The sequence below is a fragment of the Heliangelus exortis genome, chromosome 5, assembly GCF_036169615.1.
Source record: "Heliangelus exortis chromosome 5, bHelExo1.hap1, whole genome shotgun sequence".
In the NCBI taxonomy this organism is placed as follows: domain Eukaryota; kingdom Metazoa; phylum Chordata; class Aves; order Apodiformes; family Trochilidae; genus Heliangelus; species Heliangelus exortis.
This window is the reverse complement of record NC_092426.1, coordinates 32,621,367-32,634,773: the sequence shown is the minus strand read 5'-3', so window position 1 is coordinate 32,634,773 and position 13,407 is coordinate 32,621,367. Positions and strand designations below refer to the sequence as shown.

At 35.5% G+C, this 13,407-nt stretch overlaps 1 protein-coding gene across 22 annotated transcripts in view; it reads right to left on the bottom strand.

Annotated features, from left to right (window-relative positions):
* Window positions 1-13,407, bottom strand: part of GPHN (gephyrin) — a 272,370-nt gene that overhangs the window by 76,568 nt on the left and 182,395 nt on the right. The gene's annotated exons all lie outside the window — the stretch shown is intronic.

Here is a 13,407-nt window from a genome sequence, read left to right as displayed (position 1 = left end):
CCCTTTCTTGTTTTCCCAGTTTCAGCTGCTGTTACTTCCTTCCAATTACTGCTTCATCTCAAAATGCAGGGCATGATAGTAAGGAAGGAATTATAGGTTTGGGAAATTTAGAGCAGAACTGTACATATGATGCTACTACTTTGAACCCCTTCCTTCAGCAGAATTCCACAATATATTCAAAATCTGTTTTTTTTTTCCTCCACAAGGCTGTTCAACTGACCAAGACAAGATATGAAAGAATGGGATAAATCTCCAGTCCAATGGAGCTTACATATTTTCTACCATTGAGTGAAAAGCCAGGTGGATATAGAAAAATTTTAGAACAATCTTAAAGATACATGCATTAAGACAGAAATTTTCAAAAACTTTCAGAAGAGAAACTAAATATTTATCATATTCAAACAGCCCCCCCAAAAAGGGGGTTTGGAATAGAACAATGCATTAAGTACAGGGATATTTAGGAGCCATCAGCAATTTTTTATCAAAAGCTTGGAGATTCCTCAAAATGATATAGTGCATTCATTAGTGAAGAAGGAGGTCCATTTGATGAAGAGAAATCATAAAAACAACACCATGCATATTATTACACCATTCTGTTCCAGAAAACCTTCTTGAACCTCTCACACAAATTCTCACACAGTTTACATTAACAGAGAAATATAACTCAAAAGTATAACCCAACTGCCAATGCTTCTACATCAGCTGGCCACAACCAAAAAACTTCATGCATTGGCCAGATCACATAAGGGAAGTGAATCCAAAGGAGATTAAATCCTAAGAAGATGGAAAATGCCTTTTCCCCCCCTTAGCAGTGGTTAATGGCATACAACAAGATGAAGGTAAGTAAAGGACAGTGACATCCAGAAAAAAGGGAAAACATGTAAATATTGTATGGCTGGGAATAAGTCATTTAATTAGTGAAGTAATTACATATCACTTGTCGACAAATTTTATGTGGGGGACTGTGACTACCAGCATCAAATATTATATAATAAAATATTGTTTTTGGGGGATATTTTGTACAAGTCTTACTTCCCTAATCAACAACGGAAAATTCTGATAAAGAAATATGAACTCCAATTAGAATTTTCCTCTCTAATGGGAACAGTGCTCTACATCAAGTGAGCAGTTTTTACTGCTAACAAAGAGCTTAATATATTTTTAATATTGCAGAAAATAATTTCTTTTAAGATAAAAAATGCATTATGTATAACTTTAACATTCATGAATGAAAAATAGAATTGCACTTGAAAACATTTTTACTTCTGCAGTTTTAGGCCAAAGAAATGCCAATTAGGGGCAACTTCTTAAATGATTGGGTACTTTTTTCAAAGAAAAGGAATACCAGCTCCTGTAAAAAGACATACATTCTCAACCAATAAACATATTTTCACCTATGCATTATACGGCAGTATAGCATAAATGTTCTATTAAGATGGCTGCACATCTTGAAAATGGTAAACCCAGAAAAACATAACGTATGTGAATGCTAACGAATGCCAATAAAGTATTGTTTTCATACCATCACATCTTTTGTTCACACTACCTACATTTTTTTAATTTTTTTTTTTAAATGGGCACTACTACTCACACTGTTCCATGTACAAATGAGGGAATAAACACAGTGCAGGTGAACCAATCATTGGTAAAAAAGTAATACGATTTTCTTGCAGTTTTGGAGTTCAGTACATTAATATCATCACTAGATCACTGGTCTGTTAACACACATAATGACAAAAATAATGTAACCATGTTCTTATACAGGAGATTTTGCTATACTCTTCCTATTTTATACCAACATGTGGCAGCCTAGTTCTTTAGAAATATCTGTTGACTTCAGTGAAATCTGATAGTCAGCAATCAAATCTAAAAGTTGCTGGTAAAATGCACAGCCAGGGCAAAACAGACTAGAATAAATACAAACATTATGTGTAATGCCCATTATTCTTAGTGACTTAATGCCTTAAATATAATTTAAACTGTAGCTCTGGGCATATGAGATGGGTCCTTACTATCACTATGTAGTTAACAAAATACCCAGGCTTATGTTGCCCAAGACATGAAGCTATAATAAATGATGAGTAACAAGAAAACTGAATGGCTGCTCTTGGCAAAGGCAAGCCCAGCTCTACAGGAATGGTATGGAAGTCACACAGAGGGCTCCTATTGATTGTAAAGAATGCTGGTGACCAAGAGCAGAGTGCTCCAAGCAAACAGACTAAGAGCGAGTTCAAATACTTTATGCTTCACTTTATTAAACCGAGGACATGTATGCACAAACACAGAGACCAAGTGTCACAGTAGGGTTTCCAGATGGAGCTTGTGCCAAGTCACAGCTTGTGTTTCAGTCACACACCTCTCCTGTCACACAGATGATGTTCTCCATCATCAGATGGTCTTCTACCCATTCAAGGCTACTTTTCTTCCTGACCATATTCCCTTCTTTTCTCATAAAACTATTGCTGCCACCTACCTCCAATGTGACCCTGCAATCACATTGTTCCAAGAGTCACAAATACTGCTTTTCTTCATACCAAACCTCTACCATTCAATCTTTACATCTGATTTCTCCTCAATTCAATACTTTCAATCCTCATTTCAGCCCACCTCTGAACAATTTTTCCACTGGCTGCTGGCATGTTTTGCCCTCCACCTATGCCTCATTTATTCTGTTTTCCTCACAAAGAAAGGAGAATTCACAACTCATGCTAGTGGAGCTTTTTAGAAAACAAATCCCTGCCACATATGTCAGAAATCCATCTTGGCAAGCAGGGAAGAAGTCTGTATTTAAAGGAAAAAAAAACAACACAGGAAGTCCTAGGTTATGAAGTTTGGATTTTTTTGCATGTACCTTTCTCAAACTGATAGTTCCATTCTGAACATGCTGCTTTTTTGCCTTGTTGTCCTAAGCTGAACTGATGTTCTAAAAGCTGCAGAATATATAGGGCTCTTCACATTGCAATGGAGGACAGTGCTCTTTAAGCATTTTCATACACTATGCAAGTTCCATCGAAGACACCTTGGTGATCATGGTGAAAGTTGTTGCATCAATGAGGTCACTTAGAAGTTCAGCCTTGAGAAAAGAAAGCTTTGGGGAGACCATATAGCAGCTGTCCAGTACCTGAAAGGGGGCCTACAGGAAAGCTAAAAGGGAACTTTTTACAAGGGCATGCAGTGACAGGACAAGGGGTAATGATTTTAAACTGGAAGAGGGTAGATTTAGATAAGATACTAGGAAGAAATTCTTTAGAGTGAGGGTGGTGAGACATTGGCACAGGTTGCCCAGAGATGTTGTGGGTGCCCCCTCCCTGGAAGTGTTCAAGGCCAGGTTGGATTCAGGGCTTTGAGCAAACTGGTCTGGTGACAGATGTCGCTGACCAAGCCAGGGGAATGGAACTAGGTGATCTTGAAGGTCCCATCCACAGCAAACAATTCTGTGATTCTGTGATTCTTTAAGTGACCTGATGGTGGGACAGGTAGGTTATAAAGCAAACTGGCTAAGACATTTTCTCTCTTAGATTACTTTTAACAGCAAAGTTAAGGGAGAGATGTTTGCTTTTGGCTCAGTGTAATAAGAAAGTCCTCATCTTTCTGAAAACAGATGAATCAATGGGTCCAATGAATAAAGGGAAAAGTAAATCTCAAAGAACAAGTGCATTTAAAGTTTGTTCTCAAATATCAGTAATACACTCTACTTTATGCTTGTGACTAGGCAGAGCTGTGTTTGGAAAACCTGTGTAAAGCATATTGTTGTATTTATTTCCTCACATCTATGTATCCTGAAGAGCTAAGTTGTGAAAGATAAGCTGAAGACTTGGTAAGGATACTCAGAAAAAGTCTATCAATTGAAACTGTAAGAAACATGATTAAAGCAATGAGATGAGAGGATAACCTCAGAAGACAAAGAGTGGAAGAATCCAGGATTCAATTTATTTTGTAGAACCTTAAAACAAGATGGTCTTTAAGTGGCTAGATACTAACAATAGCCTGGAAAGTGACCAAAGTCAATCTTTGTCCACACTGATGATGCTGGTGAATGAAACCATTGTCCAAGGGGGCTACTTGGGAACTTCATAAAGCAAACAAAGTGTTGCAAAGAACCACGATGTCAACACAGAGAATTCCTTGCTCATCAGTGTTCCTCACATTTTTGTTCTTTGTTTTCTTTTGTTTTTTTTTTAAGAAAAAAACCCCAGTCTTAATAAATAAATGGCAATGAATGGTGCAGATTTGAAAGGGATACAGAGATATTGCTAACAGGTGGTTTGAAATCTTGCCAAACTCATTAGTGTTTCCTATAGCTTGATTTCCATAAATCTGCTGCAGGACATTAAAGTAGGAAGCCCATTTTCCAACACAGTCATTGGAGAGAAAGATGTTCCAAATGTAAGCACTTTGAATCTCTCACCTCAAGGATCCTTAATTTGTCATTGACTTTTCCTGTAATTTCATTCCCATTGATGAATGGGAAATGAAATTATGAGACTGATGAAACCACTATTGATGGTTTAAATAAAAAGCTCTTTACTGAAATATATGCAGGCTTCAGTAGATGTAAATATCAACAAATGGCTCAGAAATTCTTGTCCAAGAATTTGCAATGCAAAATACTGTGAGTGATCATAAATAGATAAATAACCACTTTCTTTCCTTTAAAACAAGCAAATATAGTGTTGAAGCTTAAATGAAGAATTCAAATTCTACTCTATTATTAATAAATGTGGCTTTTAAAGACATGTATGTATTTTTCCTTTTACAATTAAACTTGATTGGTGAGCAAAATACAGGCATTTCAGATATTAAAGTTTTGAGTGTAATAAATATGAGGATTCATGTGAATCATTGTCATTACACTTAGAGATCTGAACATATTCTAACAGCTATTCTTGATGCACCTGTGAATGGCATATCTTCATTGCCACACAATTCTGACCTCACATTTTAACGTCATCAGAATTCTCTCACGACTTGTGCTGCTACAGATTATTTATTTTACAAACTCTAGAAAAAATGTTTTCTTACACAAGCTCTAAAAGGAACAAAGAAAGTGAAATAAACTGGTCCCTTGTGTTCAAAATGGGACAATTCCCTAGAGACTGCAGTGCCTTCTCTCTCCCTTTTCCTGTTGTATGGGGAAAATTAAAACAGGGAGAACAACCTATGATCAATATTTTACTAAATGAAAAGTGGCACAAATAATAAGAATTTTCTCCAACACAGGCAATGCACTTGGGACATACTAAATTCTCCTTGTAGATCTAGAATATGGACTTGGAGAAGCATTGACCTAAGCCCCACGTGAATTACAAAATAAAGGGCTTCTGACACACATTGTGAGAAAGTAGGTAATTAGAGAAGTAAACAAGCAAGTAATTTGAAATAAACTGCATTAACAAATTTAGAATGGCTACTTATGAGAAGGCTGGGCAAAAGATTGTGGCAGCTGCTTTTTCAAATTTAAAAACCATTACCTCTTACGTCATCTTTGTTTTCTCATTTCTTAGTACTGTTTGTTGATGCTTAGTGATTGTTACAATTTAATGGACTATTTAGTGGAATGAACTTGATATGCTAATTATCACAATGCTTTCCAGCCTATCTTTATAAATTGGCTGTCAAGCTTACCCCATCTCATTGTTTGATGACTGCCATTCATGTGAGGTCCTCTGGACTGTCAGTCATTGCACTTAGATCAGGTGGACTGGAAGTACACCAAGAGACCAAGTATAGCAGCAGTGACACAGCACACCATATTCCTCTGGTAGGGTTGTACAGTACTAGGCTCAGCTGTGATAATCATATGCAGAGATTTTTTATTTTTTTTTTTTTAAATCAATCATCCTGAGGAATAGAGAGGCACAGAATGAAGATCACATACAGCTATGGTTAGAATTGAGAGCATTAGGTCACATACTAAGGCAGGATGAATGTTCTCCTTTTCCAGCCATGAAATAATGCATAGGAACTTGGCAGTAAAATGTAGAGTGAAAGCATCTTGTACCTTTTTCTCAAAAGCTTCCAGGGAAATGCTTGCTAAAAATAGGTACTGTTCAAAAACATGGGTAATCAATATGATGTGAGAATCTACCTAATGAATAAAGCTCTCAAGTTCTGATAGCAATTTCTCAGGGTAAGTCTTACTAGCCAATATCTTGTCTTTCCTGTCTTGGAAAAAAAACAGATGAAAGAATATATTCACATTTGATGCACTGCTGTGCTGACCTATAAATGCAAGGGAAACATGACTCTGAGAATTAGTTTTTTGTAAAAGAGAAAGCAAAAAAAAAGATACCAGAAACAAGATTTCAGTATAAAAAAATATTTTAAAAAAATCTCAGAGATAAGGTGTATGTCTCCTATGTCCTGCAGAAGGTATCTCCTAAGATCCATGAAAAGCCATGAGATATGACAAACGTATTGTGGAATAAATGTTCTATATGAGCCTTGCATTCAGGCTCAGTGTTTTTTTTAGGCAGAGCAAGCTCCAAAGTGAACACAAAAAAGACTGATCATGAAATACATTTATCTCTGTATCATCAGACAACAGTTTTATCTATCAAGGGAGACAAATGACCACCTTTCACCAGCCTTTTGCAAAAGTACTATTCTAAGTGAAGATACCTTGACAAACAGGCAGAACAAATTCTTGAAATGGAATGCTTTCACTCTGTTTTCTTCGGTGAAGAAGAACAAAAACCCGTGACATGAAGGGTATTAGGTTTAGACAGAGGACATGACATACAGGAAAATAAAACATACTATATTGTCTAAGATAGAAACTGTTAAATACAAAGCAGAATTAAAGGATTTCAAAATGAGTAAAAGACTCCGAAAACATAGAGAAAAAAGAGAGAACAGAAATGCTATAACCTGAGATTGAAAAGACATCAACAGTAAACTAGTTAATACAGAATACCTTGCCTGATTTTCATTAGGGATGACAATACACGATATGGGAACAAAGGCATGAGAATCAATGAGAATTAGTATAAAGCTGCATTGGTTTTGATGAGGCAACTGATCTTATAAAGGAGTGAAGGGTAGTACAGGAACCTATAGAAACAAAAATAGAATTGTTAGGAGGGCAACAAAATTGCTAGTGAGAAGGTAACAACATATTTTGCTAAAAGAACAACAAGTGGAAGAGAAGTTATGGATATAGTTTGCAAATGAGTGACCCAGACACTGATCCTGTCTAGTATTTTCAATAGTCACTTTGATAAAAAAGTTAGGAGTGTTCTCATAAATATGGGAGGCATCATCACTACAGAATATTGAAGTAATCTCATCAGCAGGTATTTGATAACAGTGAAGATTGCTGTAACGGAAATGGAGTGAAATTTAACAGGGAATTCTGAATGAACAAGCATCTTTGCTACAGGGGCAAGGACTTCACAACTGAAAAAAAAAAAGAGATTATAAATCCATCGTACATAACATCAGTAAAAACTCATACAAGCATATACACAGTTCTGATCACTTGGATCACTTTTGATCACTTGGTCATTTTGATCACTTCTGAGTCTTTTGCAACGATGGAGACGACGAAGTTTGACTTAATTCTAAAATTGAAATCTGAAAAGTTTCTATGTTTAAAAGTTTCCTGTTTAAGTCTATTTGAGGAATGAATACATGACCAAGGAAAGATTTGCTTTAATTAGGTTAAAAGGCCAACAGTGGTGCAAAAGCTACTGAGTGCAGACTGACCAATGAGATAATGAGGCTCTAAAACAAGGCCCAAGACTGCCATGCAGAGGGGAAAACTAAGCACCAGAAAGCACAGCAGAAGGGATATAAGAAATATGTATTGATGGCATAGAGATTAGTAATTAATTTTACTCACAGCACTTCATACAGACTCTGGGGATACCCTATCACTAGAACAAGGCAATCTAAAATAATTTACAGACCTGTACAAGGAGTTGAGCCATTTTAAGATGATGTCAGAATGATAAAAAGCGGGTTCAGATAAGGAGAACACAGGACAGTGAGCAAATTTTACATATCCAAGAGGTGGAACTGGATGAAACAAACATTCCTTTAACAGCCAGCTCCTAAAGAGTACAAAAGGCAGATCCAACACTGACTTACTGCATTCCAGTACAACAAAACTAGACAAGATGTGGAGATTTGACAGCTGGTGCCCCACATCCTATACATAATTTCAAGGAATTCTGACCAGACCAGGTGGGTACACGTATATGGCTGCCTGAATGCTGGAGAGACTACTGAATTGCTGTATTACTGCTGAATTACTGGATTGCTGTGAATTTGAGTAAGTAGATACAAAAGCGTGCCTGAAATTGGTTTTGTTTTAAAATAACATAACCTACCTCTCCCACAATATCTGGCACTGAACTTTGCTAAACCATAACTAAATTATTTACTATAATAAGAAAGAAACAACCAAAAGGAAGAGGATCGTTGTCTATCCTCACAAGTTTATTTGTGAAAATTCTGTTCCTTTTTTCAAAAGAGAAAACAGCAGTGTGAGGATTATTTATTATGGAAAAAGTGTAGGAACAGAAGTAAGCCTAGACATACCTGAGCTGTCAATTGAGATCAGGTTAATATATTATGAGCTAATGACCTAATTGACCCTAATAATGACTGAAATTACTAATTAGCAGGGACTGAGATACTAAAAAAGAGTAATAACAAATTCTTACAAACAGTATAGAGGACTATATGAAAATTCGGCATATAGTTGCATAGGTTATTTCTTGAAACCATATTTCATAAAGAAACAAAAATAAATCAACCAGCACAGGTAATAAGAACTAATATTTCCAAGGAAAAGAAAAGGAATAGACAAGAGAAATCAATATTGCTCCAAGAGGCCAACTCCAGCAAGACATCACAATGATCACCAGGCAAATGGCATGACCAGAACTAGATACATTGAAAATGGAGCTAGTAAACATTTCTGTAGAGGTGCATTCACAGTGATTTCTAAATGAAGGAACTGGATGAAAGACACATGTAACTGAGTGCTGTTTGGGAAAAAAACCCAACCAACCAAACCTAAGAACTATCATCTTGTGATACATCGGAATTTGAATAAGAGATTTATTTTGTATAGGAACAAAGCAGATGTGGGTAAGGAAACTAATGTGAGAAGGCTGCACGTATTTTTCTTTCCTCAAAGTAATGCCAAACTGAAGTTCTCAGATTTTGGAAAAAAAAAAAAAAACAATTGGTGATAGCACAGTAATAAAAATTATTTCTCCCAAAGCTAATTGAAATAAAAAAAAACAATTCAAGGGGGAACTGACAAAATGATGCAGCATAAGCATACAAATACCAGAACTCATTAAGTGCATGTGTGAGCCAGGGTGTCAGTGCTGAAAAATTATTCTCTTCTGGTACATATGTGGAATGGTTATACTTTGAAAAAACAACAACACAAAACCGAAAGAACAAAATCCAGAAAACAACAAACCAGTTTCAGGGAAAGACTGAGAAACTTATTTCTGGCATGTTTGAAAGTTTCAGTGGACTCAGGAAGAGCATGAAATCCATAGCTTAATAGAATACTAACTGGTTACTAAGAAAGGTCCAGCACTCCAAGCTGCTTCTTTCTCAGAAGGTCTCACTTTTAAAACTGTGACATTTAGTGTTTTTAAGTAATAAAAATTGGGGGGGGGAGGGGAGTTAACCAAAACACAAAGTAAAAGCAGTATTTGTTAGGACTCAGTGATCCATGTTTTGACAGGAAAACACACTTTAAAGAATGAGGAAAAAAGGAAACAATTATAATATTCTACTATCTTAATTATTGATTTGAAAACCACAGCTGCACTGTATTAAGGAGAACCTGGGAGGATACAGTAGACTGATGTGCATTAGGAAGCATCTTGAAGCAACCATGGCTAATTTCTACTCCAATTCTCTCAGCAACTCTTTTCATTAAATATAATTTTTTGTAATTTTTGCGGAATGTCAACTGAAAAAATGAAGAGGAAATAAACAAAAAAATAATAGAGAAAACACTTAATTTTTTAGAATAAAAGAACACACAAAACCCTGGCAGTGTTGGGAGTCTGACTTTGCCTCCCTAGATCAACCTAACAATTTAAAACATCCTTTCTATTTCTCTGTGCTCCTCAACTGTACCACAGATAAACAGCTCTGCCAAAATGCTTGCTACTCACTTAAGCAAGTTCCTAAGAAGAAAAAGCCATAGTCTACGCAAACAAATAGAAAAGAAAGAAACCCAAACCCTGGGAATTTAGTATATGCATACAAATTTTAAAATATGTTCACACACTTGCCAGACTGCTTTCACCTTGATGACCACCTTAAGAAGAAATAGTAGGAATAAAGACAACAAATAGAAAATCTAACATGCTCAATGTATACAAAATAACTACCCTATGGATAAAAGTACAGCTTGACAAACCATATCCTGAGTAGCAGCTTTCTATTAATTAAGAATTTCTGGAAAGCAACCTGATCTTACACAGGTGTAGATGGAGAGGTGAATAGATGAAATGCCTGTTTCGCTAGAATATAACAAACTTCTGAGTTTCCTTGCTTGCTCATCTGAGCTGTAAAAGAGAGCCTATACTCTTTTCTTTGGTAGGAATTGAAAGCCATCTATCACAACTACAAATAAGTAAATACCAAACTTAACACCACTGAGTGTTTTGTTTGATTCAGTGTAACTAAAAAATGTAGCTAGGGAAGGGACAGTTAACTAACAAGTAAAGTAGAAAGACTTACTCTTAAGCAAAATGGAAGGGAGTGTTGGGAATGAATCAGCAAGATAGGAAAAGAAAAAACGCTCTCACATTGAAAGTACAACAAGTTCCTTTGGATCCTTCATGATCAAAGATAACACTGAGATAACTTTGCACATTGAAGTGTAAGAACTGAACATCAGTGAGACTCATGAGCTTGCAAAGTGAAACACTTGGAACACCTCTTGTCAGTGACATGTATTCTTGGTGATGATTTAAAAACTGGTCTTCTGTATCTGCTTCACTTGACTTTGACACATAACATTGACAAATATTAAATACTGATTAAGTCATTTATGTACTGGAGAAGTGACGACTTCAACCTGAAAGCTGTAATTTTCTTTCATACTATTATCACCCTAAGAGTAGAACAAAATTAAAAGTTTTAAGGAATGACTCAGTCATATGCTCTGGATATATTCTTTAAAGTTATCAGAAGTTACAGACCTAAATTTTTTTGCTCTAAGCTTCAAAAATGCCAAGGAGTCAACATTAATGGAAACACAAAAAAATCTCTCCACATAGCCTAAAGATATTTTACACTACATAGCGTGCTGCTTTTGTTTCTGGAAAGAGCATTGCATTTAACTTAATGAAAATGCCAGCCACACACACAGAGACAAAAATTTTGTAAGATCTTAGAACCTGACAAGCTGGTAATGACAAGAAAAACTTGCAAGCCACACTGTGTCTTCCTAAACTTTTGTTATGTGAGAAGTCAGAAATACATTGAACTTTGTTGAGCAAGCAGTAAAACTAAAAAGACTAAAACTATACTGTAGAAGATAAAAATATCCAACACAATCACTGTCAACTTTACATCTGAATGACTGAAAAAGGGAGGACTGTTAGTGCAGTTTTCCCCTGAGTAAAACCTAGGTTGCCTCTATATCTGAATCCATCTACTATAAATATGTTTTAAATGCTCTTTGAGCCGAAGTGGATTTTGCTTGTAATTCAAATGCCATTTAGGGAACAAGAAAGGTGTTCTGAAGAGCCTATTTAAAAGCTAGCAAAAGTAAGTTTGCTTACTTTGGTGGATTTACCTAACAAGAGACAGTAGTCCTGATGGAAATCTGTCTTGAGAAGTGAACATCCCAAGAGGCTACAGTGAAAAATATACTTAATTCTATTATAAGGAAATTCAGCATCTGAGGACTGCTTGAAATATAGCCAGTATTCAACATTTACTAATTTGTTAGAAATAGAGATTTTCTGAAAACATGGAAGATAAAGTATAAATGGTAAATTTTAAATTAAATGTTGTATTCTCTCTACATAATCTCTGTGTATATACAAACATAAGGCTTTCCAAAATATAATTAGGAAAAGGTAAAGACTTTTCCTAGCAGAGGAATCAGAAATACCAGTAATGCACTGTCCCATACATTCTCTCCAATACTCTCATGTGAATTAGTAACCTGCTATTTACATTCACTCAATAGAAGTACTCCCATCATTGCAGAAGTTTTTTGGTTTTTTTTCCTGAGAGACACACACAAATTTCTGCTGTTTAGCAAATTCATTAAGAGAGATGTAGGGGTTTATATACATTTAGGACCAAAAAGTACAGAAGAACATGGCACAATCAAATAAACTGGAATATGTAGCTAACAAAGAAATAGAGGGCCACAAGCACTATGGCTAGACTTCCACTCCAAACAATATGTATAATCCAAGAAAACTAAACTGTTTGTTGTTTTGTTTTCTTAAACTTCCTCTCCTGTATTTCATTTCCTATATACATGTTTTTGAGTCCTGAAATGAGTTCCCAGCACACGGGAATACTGAAAATATACACACATGCAAGTGAAAGAAGAAAAAAAAGTACCCTTGAATATCAACTGGATGCTTGTGTTTGACAATGCTGATGTACATTTTTTTTTCCTCATTAATGTGTGGATCAAGAGGTCTGGTGTAAATTTAATGCATATTGTGTTATTAGAAAGCCAGGATCCAGAAGGAAAAACACAGTAAGTGAAGATATTTAGACATACTGACAATCTTAAAGAATATGAGTGAAAAATATTTCTTGACAAATTCACATAATGTTTGAGAATTTGAGGGTACTGGATAGGATGGAACAAAAAGATAATGAGTAGTTTGTTTGCCTTCTTTAAAGTAATAAGTAAAATGAACCAAGAGATCTCTAAGTGGTAAAGAAGCTTACACTTCTGTGACCTTCAGGTAACAGGAACAGAGAACACCCTTCAAATTAATTGTCCAGCTGGGCTTTCTTAGATCTTTCCTCATATCAGCTTTTATCACCTACTTTTGAAAGACACCCAAAAAAAAAAAAAAAAAAAAAAAAAAAAAAAAAAATAGACTAGCCAGATACTACATGGCAATCCGTGTCTAAAAAGTGGTCTGGTTTCCCACATTTTGACCAAAATCTGATTTGCAGTTATACAGAAAAAACAGAACTTAATATGAAATACCAAAGCATGATCCAATTATATTAAGTGTTAATCTCCACTAATTTCCCAAGTAAGAAAGAATTTCAGAAGAGTTTCAAAAAATTTTTATAATTTATTTCTGTAACTTCTGAACCTTTGAAAATAGTCTGGAGGAGTGCATTTGGCTTAACAACAGATTACTCCTTCCCATTATGATAACCTCCTTGTTTATATATAGGCTTCATCTAGAGGTACTTCTTAGCAGTGCT